The sequence below is a fragment of the Terrapene carolina genome, unplaced genomic scaffold (assembly GCF_002925995.2).
Source record: "Terrapene carolina triunguis isolate 2854851 unplaced genomic scaffold, T_m_triunguis-2.0 Scaffold22, whole genome shotgun sequence".
NCBI lineage: Eukaryota > Metazoa > Chordata > Testudines > Emydidae > Terrapene > Terrapene triunguis.
In genome coordinates, this window is record NW_020664373.1 from 14,507,927 (window position 1) to 14,521,705 (window position 13,779).

The 13,779-nt window shown below is 38.9% G+C and overlaps 1 protein-coding gene across 2 annotated transcripts in view; it reads right to left on the reverse strand.

Annotated features, from left to right (window-relative positions):
• Positions 1 to 1,078: 1,078 nt before the first annotated feature.
• LOC113406101 (small muscular protein-like) overlaps positions 1,079 to 13,779 on the reverse strand; it is a 55,670-nt gene continuing 42,969 nt past the window's right edge. For both annotated transcript variants that reach the window (XM_026648792.2, XM_026648807.2), the window contains exon 5: positions 1,079 to 1,381. The gene's annotated coding sequence lies outside the window, so the exon portion shown is untranslated. The remainder of the gene's footprint in view (positions 1,382 to 13,779) is intronic.

Genomic DNA, 13,779 nt, shown 5'->3' on the forward strand with positions numbered 1-13,779 from the left:
ATCTGTAATGACTTAAAATGTAAGGATACTAATGGCTGACTTTGGTATCCTGTCATGTAGCAAATGAGAAACTGCTGCCTGCATTAAACATATGTCACTGTTAGTAACATTCCGTTGGAAACCTGTTTTCTAACCAGAATAATTATCCTTATTTGAATAGAATAAATTACAAGCAGTCCAGGCAGATTTCATTGCATGTAGAACAGGTACAGTCACTGGTAGAAAACTCATGAATACCATTACCAGAACAGTCCCTCCACAGTGAGTAAATGACATAAACGAGACCAAGGAAATACAATGTATTGAATTGCTCCAACAATAAAATTTCATTTCCAAAAATAGAATATGCCTTAAACAATCTTCATTATGTACATTCCATATAAAACAAGCATGTGGGTTTCACATTTAATCATAATATTTAAAGATCTGTTTGATTATACTCAATTTCTGTGCAATATTAATACAGTGGAAAAATGTATAGGAGACAGTATTTTATATTACCTTCTAAGGGCCTGATTCTTTATTCTTTGTTCAGGTGATTAGTCGCATCAAAATTGGTGGGACTATTTGCTTCAGTAAGGGTTGCAGGATTGGGTTTTAAGACCCACAATTCCAGGAAAGCACTTAAGTGTGTGCTTAATTTTAAGCATGTGCGTAAGAGCTTTCCTGAACAGACGTGCTTTCCTGAACCAGGTTCTATTTAAGGATCTTTTTACCTCACATTTCTGTCACTAAGTTTTGTACAATGTAAAAGCAATGCATAAATATCTGAACAACAGTGCATTTTACATTTTTAGGCAAAAGAAAATATTGTGGCTCTACAGCAAAGGAGGAATTTAGGATGAACTCATCTTCAAAGAGCATACGTAAAGATTTTCACCTTACTTTAACTCTTTATTTTACAGAATTTCAAACCCATCCATTAACCAATCATTAATATGTAAAAGTAAAGCATAGGATAGATGAACTTTTACTAATCCTGCAATCTGCGCTTTCATTAAAACACTTTATCCATGAAACTGTTATGTCAATGTCCTCTATTTTCAACAGCAAGAGAAAAAAATCAACTAGTAAGAAGATCTTTCCCCCGGAAAAATGGTTTATTTGATTTACTCAAACCATGAGTTACATTATTCTCTGCTCATAAACTAAACTTATTCCTGAATATGTACAGGTTCACCACTTTCTGTTTTGTGCTAGGTTATGTCACCAGTACTTTTTACATTATGCAAAATAGACAACAAGAAAGGGATATAAATGTACAAAGAGGACATTTTTAAGGAGTATCTTGTATTTAGGAAGTTCATAATCTTCGTACAAATATATAAAATATTTCAATAATCTGCACTCATTATATTTCATTCTGTTTCTCTTTTCAGATCTGCAAGATAAAAAAACAGACAAGAAATGTATCATTTAACATTGAATTCATGGATATTTTTTGAGAAAACATGAAAGTTCATGTAAGTTCTTAATGAAAATATATTCTTAGCATCTGCAATTTGCCTTGCACACTGTGTAGACATTTACACCTGTGCAGAGTGGAATACAAAGTGGGTGTAAAATACCATCATCTTGATGTGGTACCTTCCTCTACCCACAGTTCACATCTGTTTAATGAAACTGTGGATGTCCTCATGATTCTTCTAATTGTCTTATTCTTTAATGAATCTGTCTAAGGTCTTGGCCACTATGGCATCCTGTGGCAATGAGGTCCACAGGATAAATAATAAATATGCATTGCATAAATATAAAAAACACCACAGTATTTCCTTTCATCCATTGAAAATGTATTGCCTTTCAATTTCACTGAATGTCCCCTGGCTGTTTAACTATGAGAGAGTAAATGGGAGCACCTAATTTTCCTTCTCTATACAACTCATTAGTTTGTACACAATTATCATATCCCTCTTATTCATTGCCTCTCTAGACAGTCCCAGCCTTTTCAAGTCTCTCTTCATATGGAAGTTTCTCTTCGCCTCTATTTTTGCCACTTCTCTCTACACTCCTTCTATTTCTGCTGTATCTCTTTTGAATGACAGCGCTGAATACATTATTGTAGGTGAGAGCATATGATACAATATTTTCTGCCCTATTTTTGTACATCCTAACAGTTCGATTTTGTGGCTGCTGCTGGCACCCAGGTTTTTTTGCCTAAATAGTTAGTTAATGTCTAACCTTGCATAGGGTCTAATCCTGTTCTCTTTGAAGTTAAGGGAAGTGTTACCATTGATTTCAATCATACAGATCAGGTCAATAATGAGGAAATACCAGATTTGAAATGCAGGAAATTTGCTCTCTTGGGATATTTGTTTAATCGGTAAAATTTTAAGTATTTTCAGGATACCTGTATTTGGTGTAAACTCTATTGCACTCAATAAACTTTTACTAAACTTCTCAGAAAATTAAACAGTCATAGCACCAAGAAAAATTACCACGGTTTATAGCTCACAATATTTTACATAAATACTGATTTTGTTGCTCTTCCTAAGATGTGGGGGCCTTATCAATCGGAACAAAAATGGAAGAGAGACTGGGACTGATCAGTTTACAGCAGAGACAAATAAGAGAGGACCTAGAAGTGCTATACCAAATAATCCCGCATGACTAATCCTGATGGGTTGGACATGTTACATACTTTTTGGAAAAGAAGTCAAATTAATTAAGAAAATGAATTCTTTGTCTAAAAGAATGAGGTAAAAAAATGTTCACAGAATGTTTCAAACACTGTTTATCCCTTATAGTAATCAAAGCAGCCTGATCACATCTCAGTTTGGCTTTGTACGTTTATCAGCTGCCTGTCACTTAATTTCAGCCTGAATTTCCTTCAAGTCATCTCACAGACAAATGGCTTTCATTGGACATCTTTTCAAATTCTGGTCTCACTTTCACCAGTGTTAATGTGAAGGAACTCAACTGAAGTTGGTAGAATTACACCAGATTTACACCGGACTGTGCCCAGAATTTGGCCGCTCAAGTATTACATAGCCCCAGAAAGACACTGTTGGTTTGAGAGCTCTGACTACTCAAATCCCTTGCACCTGCAAGTTGCTATATTCGTAAAATGACAAAAATAACTTCAAAGTTTTAAAAGTCTGCTTGATGGATTCCCAGCACACAAACACACATGCCTTCCAACCTGGGTAATTACATTCTGCCCACATATAGTCTCCCTGCACTTTCAGTTCCCTGCTGTGTGACTGTTGCTGAATGCGAAGAGGTGTGGTTGCTTTTCAGCCATAGGTGAATGGAAATACTGTACTTCTGGTGACATTCGCTCAAACCCTACCCTCAGATATGCATGCAGGGCTCTTACTGACATCGGTGCAAGACAGGCTGTGTACACTTAATAGCATAATTTGGCCCTTAATTTGTAAATTATTTTGTGATCCTTCAAGCTGAAAGATGCCAGTGTAAGATATTGTTTTATATAAATAATGAGCAGCTGCTTTAACTAGAGTTCCTCTGTTTAATGGGCTTGAGTCAGATTTTTAACATCACTATAGCACAATAAACATCTTAGTCAGTAATATTGTATTTCCAGAAAGGAGTATCTCCATTGACAGCACAACTACAAAGGAGCCATTATGATGTCAATGCAAGTCAGAAAGCTCCCCTGTTTTCCATCTCCCAATTCTAATCTTCCCTTAACTCCCACTTACACCAGTTTGAGCCTCACTTATTTCCTCAGTTCTACTCTCTTACATAAGAATGGCCATCTTGGATCAGACAATTGGTCTGTTTTCCGACAGTGGCCAGGCAGTGCCAGATGCTTCAGAGGGAATGAACAGAATAGGGCAATTTATTGAGTGATCCTTGCTCTGTTGTCCAGTCCCAGCTTCTGGCAATCAGAGGTTTAGGGACATCCAGAGCATGGGGTTGTGTCCCTGACCATCTTGGCTAATAGCCATTGATGGATCTATCCTCCATGATCTTCTCATTCTTCTTTGATCTCATTTATGCTTTTTGGCCTTCACAACATCCCCTGGCAATGAGTTCCACAGGTTGACTGCACATTGTGTGAGGAAGTACTCCCTTTTGTTTTAAACCTGCTGCCTATTAATTTCACTGGGTGACCCCTGCTGCTTATGGAATGTGAAGGGGTAAATAATACTTCCCTATTCACTTTCTCCATACCATTTATGATTTTATAGATCTTCATCATCTTCCCCCCCCCCCCTCCAGTCATCTTTTCTAAGATGAACAGTTCCAGTTTTTTTAATCTCTCCTCATGTGGAAGCTGTTCCATACCCCTAATCATTTCTGTTGCCCTTCTCTGTACTTTTTCCAATTCTAATAATCTTTTTTGAGATGGGGTGACCAGAACTGCACGTAGTTCTCAAAGTGTGGGCATACCATGGATTTATATAGTGGCATGAAGATATTTTCTGCCTTCTTGTCTATCTATTTCCTATTGGTTCCTAACATTCTGTTAGCCTTTTTGATTGCCGCTGCACATTGTGGATAGTTCTCTGAAAACATCTGCTCAATGACTCCAAGGTCTTTTTCTTGAGTAGTAGCAGCTAATTTAGACACAATCATCAGGTATGTATATCATTTTATATTCCTCCAAATATCTACTATTCTGTGTGTGTGTAAGCTGAGCTCTGTTGATATTGATGGGAGTTTGTAAAGTAAAACTACATGCTGCTATATACAGTATTAATATGCTACTGATATCCAAGTGGTTTAACTGCTTGGGTCACCTCAGTCACTTGCTCAGTTCCTCCATCCACTCCTAGGACCTTCCCCTTACTATAACTGTCCCTTGCTTATAAATCCAGCCCTTTGACTCTGGACTCCCATTGAAATCTATAGCATATACCAGCCAAAGTTAAAAACTTTAAATTTATTCATATTATTTTTTGTACTGCTTTATGGCCCCAGTTGAGACTGGGGCCTTATTGTGTTTAGATACTTTATAAGCAGACAGTGAGAGAGAGTCTCTGCCCTGAAGTGCTTATTAGTCTAAATAGACAAGACAAATAAAAATTTGGGAGGGGAAACAGAGGCACAAATAGGTGAAGTGACTGGTCCAATACTACAAAACCAGTCAGTGGCAGAGTCAGGACTCCTGACTCCCAATCCAGTGCTCCATTCACTAGACCACACTGGTTCCCCTACTGCATCATGCCAGCAATCTATATGTATTGTGGGAGTTTTTCTTCTTCTTTTTTTTTTTAACTGAACATTTTAAATTCTTTGAGCTGTATTCCCCAGTCCACCAAGTTCACTTTGCACCACTTATGAAATACAAAGTGAGCCTAACTCAGCCAGAGCCTCCCAGTCGAGGATTGCCCCTGTGTAGGTGGAGTACGGAATCAAGCTCTTCATCTTTTAATTTGTTTTAATTCAGCGAATTGCTGTAATGGTTATGAGCAATGCTTCATAAATTAACAAACACTAATAATATTACTGTCATAGTTCAGGGCAACTGCACCTGTATTCCCCCTCTGTGGTCCAGCAAGGGCTCCCACTCTAGGCTCACAGCTCCTCAGCCATCATCTCTCCTGGGTAGTGACATGCATCTCTCCCTCCTGACCAGGGTTTTTGCAAGTTGCACAGTACCCTGCCTACACTGTGAGTTCCTAGCAAGCCAGACTGCCTGAGCTTTGCTTTCTCTCTGGAACAGGTTAATTGCCCATAGTTATAAGTTACCACACAGCTCTTTCTAAGCAAGTACGTTTATTCTTAAGGTGAGAGCATTACAGAGAACCTACACAAATGCTAATAAGCTTATCAGAGCTCACCCCAGCTCCCACAAAGCCTCTGGCCTGTGTCAGCCCTTCCAACCTACCGCTGCCTTGGACAATAGGTCCTTCAGTTTGCTGGATCAGAAAGAAGGCCCGGAGTCAATTTAAACTCAGGCTGTTTATCCAAAAGTCCTGTCTTTCTCTGTTGGTCTCTGGAGAATCCAGTTTGAACCAGTGTATATAAGTCTCTCCAGTTGGTGGTAGCTCTCTGGAGACATTACAACCTGAGTGAATTTGTCTAATCACCCAGCACTGTTCTTAGTTCCTAGAGGGCTGTGGTCACCTTCCCCCCTGGAATTACAAACAATCCCTGGCCCACATAAATTTAATATAGTAAGATCTCCCAAAGATATTGCATGAAATTGCCATATTTGTTACAATTACCTTACTCTCCAATGCTCTCCCAGCTCTCTAGAATTGCTACTAATTGCCAAATGAGTTTCCTTGCTTACCGACCCCTCTTTTAGCTCCCTGCAGGTTCCAATCTGCTCTGAACTCTCTCTGTGCTGCTCCAATTTGCTGTCTCTCAGGTTGCAAATGCAGTCTATTTTTAGAATACAAACTCCTACGGAAATCAATGGGAGTGTTTGAACTCAAAACTAGGATACTAGATGATACATTAATAATTTTCATACTTACGCTCCTCTGGTTATTTTTCAGCTGCTGTAGCCTTTCTACCGGTATCTCTTGTGCCACTCAAATCATCTCCCACCTTTCATCACGCTACTCTGATCATTTTAAATAAATCAATGGGATTTAAACACATGCGTAAAGTTAAGTGCATGCTTAAGCATTGTCCTGATTAGGGATGGTCTTAAGCATGTGCTTAAATGCTTTCCTGAATCATGGACTTCATGTCCCTTCCTACCCCCAAGACCCTCTACTTTTTCATTCTAAAATTCACAAGATTCTTGGTAGCCCAGTCCTGCTCCCCGTGATGTCAATAAGGCTTTTGCCATTGATTTCAATGGGAACAAGAGTGAGAACTGTCGTTTGCTAATCTTGTAACAAATTCAATGACGGGCGTTTGAAAATAGGAAGTGATCTAATCTGGGTAAGACCGAACATTGATGCAAACTTACAAAATACACTGGAATAACATTACTGACCTGCAAATACTCAGATTTTTTTTCCCCAAACACAAATCTCTCCTCTATCTCTCCCCCCCCACCCAAAAAAAATACCAGACTATTGACTAACTGGCAGTGGATTAAAAATTACATTCTTAAATGCTGCAGCAATGATTCCAAACTGTCAATATATTCTGCTATTTTACTAAACTATAAGTGACTAAAATATGTGAGAGAAGGAATTTTTTAAAAAGGAAATAAATCTGTGTTTGGGCTGAAATCTTCTGTGTTGCATTTCAGGATGTTGTGGGATGAAATAGCCAAGTTTAATGCTAAAAACATGTAGTGGTCCTTTCTAATGGTTAGATGGGAGGGACACTATAATATAGAGGTATGTATGTGTGACCCACTGATATAGTTAAAGACTGTATCCTAATGCATATGTGTTAGGGGGTTGAATTAAAGTTGCATGATCAATCTCTATCCATGCCCCTCCTAGCCTTTGAGTGCTTGACTCTGACACTTTAATGATGCAACTTTTACATATGACATTATCTTTGCAAAAAAACAGGTGCATATTATTAGCACCAAATATGTACCTAATAGAAAACAAGCAATTGTTCTGCGAGCCCAAAGATGCAGTAAATGCCTCCCACTCAACAAGCTTCCAAACTGGAGACCACATGATGTTTACTTCTCACCAGGACCCATTTATAGACCTGTTACTCACCACTGCCACAGTTACACATGCAGAGATAAAGGAGAAGAAAAAGTACTGCATCTCTTTATACCATTTGGAATAAAGATTAACCCTTCCCTTTAGCATTATAGTTTGACCAGGTGCCCATATCACAAACCCCTTATACACTATAATCAACAGAAAACATCCAGCATATTTCCCATGTGCTATATGCTGACAACATGCAAATTCAGCAAACTATTAAAGAGAAATAAATGAAGTAATAGAGATATCTTATCTCCTAGAACTGGAAGAGACCTTGAAAGGTCATTGAGTCCAGCCCCCTGCCTTCACTAGCAGGACCAAGTACTGATTTTGCCCTAGATAGCCCCCTCAAGAATTGAACTCACAACCCTGGGTTTAGCAGGCCAATGCTCAAACCACTGAGCTATCCCTCCATTGCAGTTATTGGAAAACATCAGTAAATGGGCAGGGACAAGGGTGAGAATTTTAAAAGAGGGAGAAAGGAGCAAATTACAATGGGAAAGGTTTCCTTTAGAGATGTCAGAAGCCATGGAAAAGACTTTTATCCTCAGAGCTTTTAAATGATAGCTGGGCATTCAAAACAAATAAGCATCCTGGGAATGAAAGATATTAAATTCAGTAAAGTAAGAAGGGGACAGAGTTCATGAACTTTCATAAGTCTGAAGCAGAATTGGTATGATATTCCAAACACACAGAACTAAAGAAGGAAAACATGCAAAAAATAAATTCAGGGCCATATCCTTAGTTGGCAGCTTACTTTAGGGAATTGGTGCAGTGAAAGGAAAATTTGGATAATCCATTACCGTACCCTAGTTTTGCCATTTAGCAGGCAAGAGACTTGAAGTTTTAATGGCTCTGTCTTAATTAGTTGGTTTAATTAGTTGCCTTATCATGCTGCCCTTACTTCCTTTCAGCTGGCACCATCTGTTGAGATCACCTTCTCCTTTGCATCCGATTTAATATTTATATTATATGTGGGATATCTGGACTAGTAGTCAGCAAAGGTGGAAGAGACAGTAGGAAGTCAAATGTGTTCCAGTCATATATATTAGCACTGAGAACAGGATTAGAGGGAGAAGTTCTCTAATATCCATGCTTATGTTGGGTGAGGGTTGAGTTAGCAAAGGGAGACTGGCCCTCTTACTTTCCATTAACTAAAGTTAATTGACAAAAAATGTAAAATTTGAAAAGATTTTTTTAAAACTATTTTTTCACTTCACCCAGTGGGGAAAAAAAGGTAGGTGGTGGGGATGACTGCTAAAAGTAAATAAGAGCAGTGACATTTTTCTCCACAAGGTTTAAAAAAAAAAAGTCAAAAAAATTAATTTTGAAATTTCATCGAAAAACAAACTGTAGACAAAAATGACATTTTTCCACACAAAAAAATATTTCTTGAAACCATGTTTGTTGACAATAACATTTTGACCATCTTTATTATTAAACAGCTTTAACATCTCTATCCTTGCTTTCCTTCCTGTTATTGTTCAAGTTAAATTGCATCTCCGTGTAGTGATGATAACAGTGGGAATGAAGGTAAATTTTGACTTTTTTGCAGTATTGTAGCTTAGTGGGAAGTGCACAAGGAAGCGCCGATAGAGTTTGTGGAGCAGAATATCTAGTGAACAGAAACAGACCTTCAGACTGCTGGGCAAAGTGTGACATAAAACCATTCCACCTGATGCACTGCTCCTGTTATTTCTTGCTGGGATACCACTGTCGTCATTTCTGCTGCCACATTTCTTGCTGGGCTGCTGTTTGCCCCAATGCTGAATTAACAATTGCTCCTACAGACGAGTGACAATTTAGCATGGTGGCCGCTGAGGGCTGTTTCAGACCAATATGTGAAGGGTAAATTTCAAGGCAATTGTCAACTGTGGCATTGTGTTGACCTATGGTCAGCATGAGAGTTTAAGAGGTAATGAAAAAAGAACAGATAAGGGTATGTGTTTGCATCTGTTTGGAGGACTTTTGGTCAAAATGCAGTATTATTAGTCTCTGAGTGGTTGCTAGGCTACCCTCCTTTATATTTGGAGACTGCAGGGGCACACCAATTGATTTGTGCAAGCAATTTATGTGGACATTAATCAGCATGAACAAGGAAATAAATGAACACATTAGAGGTGAGAATTTTATTCTGGGTGGGTGGGTGTATTTATCTTAATTCGGTTTTTAAATCAGTTGAAATAACACAACAGCAATTCTTTTTTCAGATTAAAAATCTTTTTACTTTCAGAATTGAAATGGCCAGGTTTTATGTAAGCCCTGATAATAATTAAGTAGAAGTCAATTACTTCTCCAAGGATCTTAAACAATTAAATGTACTTCTTACTCAGATAAATCAGCACACGTGATTGGCTGTCATCAAATCAGTCATGTGACAATGGTAAAGAATTATAGTTTTGAAGAAACCGTCCCTATGCCCTCAGAGTCTCTCTTTCACAGCAAATGCTTTGCTGTAAAAACAATCTTTATCAAGAATCAATATTCAACAACAGATTGTCCAGATGAGCCATCAGCTTCACTCTTCTTCCAGCTGTGTTCACTTTCTGCTCTTCAGGAGAATTTCATCAGTTTGTTTATCGCATCCCAAGGGCACTGAAGGCTTAGAACTCTTCTCAACTGGGTTTGGAACGAGCAGAACATGTCATCTGGTTCTTCTGTGTTCAATACCTCGATCACTCTTAATTATGGAGGCTATTGGGGTATAGCTATAGTCAATGACAACAGCTGCTGTTGCTACCCATATTTTACCTCATTCATTTTTATCAGTATTAGATCTCCTAGTTTAAGTTCGGATAAACTGGATTCTGATGATTAAAGAAGAAAAACTGAGTCCTCTTAGATTTGGCATATCTCCACTCTGTATCTTTTGAGCAAGAATTTTAAGGACCAGGGGACTTTTTTTAACCTTTAAGGTTGACAACATTGCAACATTTTTTGAGGCCTTGCTGTTTTCCTCATTTATACTTTTCAGTACATTGTCCTGAAAGGACTGTCCAACTATAATATGAATGCCACAGATAATCAGACAAGCTATGGAGAATTCTTCTCATTACATGTAAGTCATAGGCCGAACATAGGATTCCTGAGGTAAACATGTTCTATAAATTTGGATACGATTTATAGTTGTACTCTTGCTAGTGGCCATTTGAATCCGTTCTGGTTTTTGTGGTGACACTGGCAACCCATTCCAAACTACACACACATGTGCTTCAGTAACAGCAGAGCCAGTTGAAAAGTTTCAAATTTCAAAATTTTCCAATAAAAAAAGACTATTTTCACAAAAATAGTAATGAAAAAGGGCTCCATTTTTTGATCATCTCCCATCCTGAGTTTCTGGGGTTTGTAGTACGTCCCAAGCCTAAAGCTATCAAGACCATGCAAATGTCTTGTTAACTTCTTGCAAGCCCATACGTCCACCAAACATTCTTTCTCTGTTTGGGCATAGCTGGGCTTGAGTCTGAAAACTGTCTGGAATTATAGGCTACAAACTTCCAGGTATCTCCTTGTAAATGAAGTAGCACTCTCCAGGACCTCAGCTTTTGGCATCTGTTGAAATAGCTGCAGACTTAGAAACATCAAAATATGCCAGTACTGGGGGTGGGAGCAACAGATTATTTATAGCCTCAAAAGTACATTCTGTGCTTTATTTCACATCCACAGAGAGTCTGTTTAAGCAGTTCATAAAGAACTTGGACTTTTGAGGACAGACTAGGTATAATTTTCTCCAGACTAGTAATCATATAGAGGAAATACATCAGTTCTGGGATATTTTTAGATAGCAGCACTTTAACTATAGCTCTGACTTTTCCTGGAGCTGCCCTCAACTCCCTCTTCACCAATTACATGCCCTAAGACCTGTAGTTCAGTTTGCTGTAGAATGCTTCTCTCTATTTAATTCTTGTACAGCACCCTCAATTGCTTTCACAACTTATTTCAGTTTTTCATTATGTTTTCCCTCTGAATTCCCATCAACAAAATGTCATCTGTGTAAACAGGCCTTGTAGAATCCCATTTAATTTCCTTTGGAGGGTTTCTAGGGAAATTTGTGATGTCGAACAAGAAGAAAGGAAAGCAATATCTTCCAAATACACAATGAAAGTTGTCATCATCACACCGTCAAAATGGAGTGGAGCCTGCCAAGATCCACTAGTTGCATCTACTGAGGAGAATACTGTTGCACAAGTTAACCCAGAGAGTATAGCTATACTGCTAGGAAGCATATATCTTTCTCTCCTTATTGCTTCACTCTTCAGGCTGATACAGATATGCATGTATAACAAGCACCACAAGGGGGGGAAAAACCCTCTCTCAGTTCAGTGAGGCACTTTTACATTATTCTCAGCCATCCTATCTTGCCTTTGCTTTGGGAGGCAGTAGGATGGGCACTCCATAAGAATGGCCCTACTGGGTCAGACCAAAGGTCCATCTAGCCCAATATCCTGTCTTCCGACAGTGGCCAGTGCCAGGTGCCCCAGAGGGAATGAATAGAACAGGTGATTCATCCCCTGTCAAGTGATCCATCCCCTGTTGCTCATTCCCAGCTTCTGGCAAAGAGAGGCTGGGGCACAATTCCTGCCCATCCTGGCGAATAGCCATTGATGGACCTGTCCTCCATGAATTTATCTAGTTCTTTTTTGAACCCTGTTATGGTCTTGTTCTTCACAACATCCTCTGGCAAGGAGTTCCACAGGTTGACTGTGTGTTGTGTGAAGAAATACTTCCTTTTATTTGTTTTAAATCTGCTGCCTATTAATTTCATTTGGTGATCCCTGGTTCTTGTGTTTATGAGAAGTAGTAAACAACACTTCCTTATCTACTTTCTCTACACCAGTCATGATTTTATAGACCTGAATCATATCTCCCCTTAGTCATCTCTTTTCCAAACTGAAAAGTCCCAGTCTTATTAATCTCTTCAGCCTGTTCTGAATGCTTAGAACAGAGCCCCTCTAACAGGATCTAACAGGTGATCTTTCCAATCATACTAGTGGACACAAATAGTCTATTAATAAAGTTACATGAAAATTTAAGTGCTTCAAAGTAGTAAAGAATTCACAAGACATTGTAGTTGATTAAGAAATTTCCAAGGACAGAATAGCTGTAGCTCTTCATTACCCATAATTAGTGTCATAGACAACTTGTACAAGGTAGGTTGCAATGCTGCTACTAGCAGGTCAGGCTTCTGCATCAGATATGGACTGACCACAAAGCTGCCTCCTAAGAGGAATATACCCCAGATGTCTGTGTTCACTATAAGATCCTTTAACACTCTGCCAGGTGTGGCTAAGGTTCGCTTAAATAAGGTATGTTGCATGCAGTGCCACCTCGTGGCTGAACCGTATAATACAATTTAGCATTTCATTACAGTTAGCCTCTCAGACGATCCGAGATAAATCCTATCTAGGCAATAGAAACTCAGGAATCATTTTGCAGCAGCAGTAAGGAAGTAAAGGCATAGGTAGGGTGAAGCACTAACTGCCTCCTGAGATGTGCGGAGCATTATCAACTCCCATTAACTTCAGTAAGAATCAGAAGTGATTATTAAATTTTAGGATCAGACCTTTAGTGAAAATCATCCATTGGAAAGGAGCTAGCAGCTGGGCTTTGGGGCACCATTGGAACAGAGTGATATTGTCAGCACCCAGAATTAAAATAAAAGAAATTCAATGCCATGTTTTTTATTTTTAAAAAGCAAAGACACACACACAGTGTCCCAGGTTGGACACAATTAAAACTATAACTGATCATTAGTACAGTACAAAACAGACAACTGTAAAAATCAAATGCTAAAAAGCCAAAGAAAGCGGCATCATTTTTTAAAAGGGTGAAGGAGAATCTTCTACGGGGGCTGACGGTGATTAAGACACTGTCTCTGTGACTCATTGCTTCCATGTGGGCTCCACCCACCCACAGCCAGTAGCAAGACTGGGGTCTAAACTAGGAAATACCTCTGAAAAAGAAGTATTTTCAATATATTTTTATACGTCGGGAGTGATGGGTTGAAGGTGAATGTCCAAGTTCCATGCCACAGGGATCATCCCAGCAAAAGCTTGGTTGCCCACCAGCTGAAGGCATGATGGAAAACATCTAAAGGGAAGGTGCTGTCAGAGCATAGGCACCTACCAGGATGAGGATCAAGAAGAGGCATGGTCACTGAAGGTACAATATGTGAACTGTGTTACACTCAGCGTCATTATCGTAGGGTCAAACCTAAAGTCCTTGAGTAGGATTT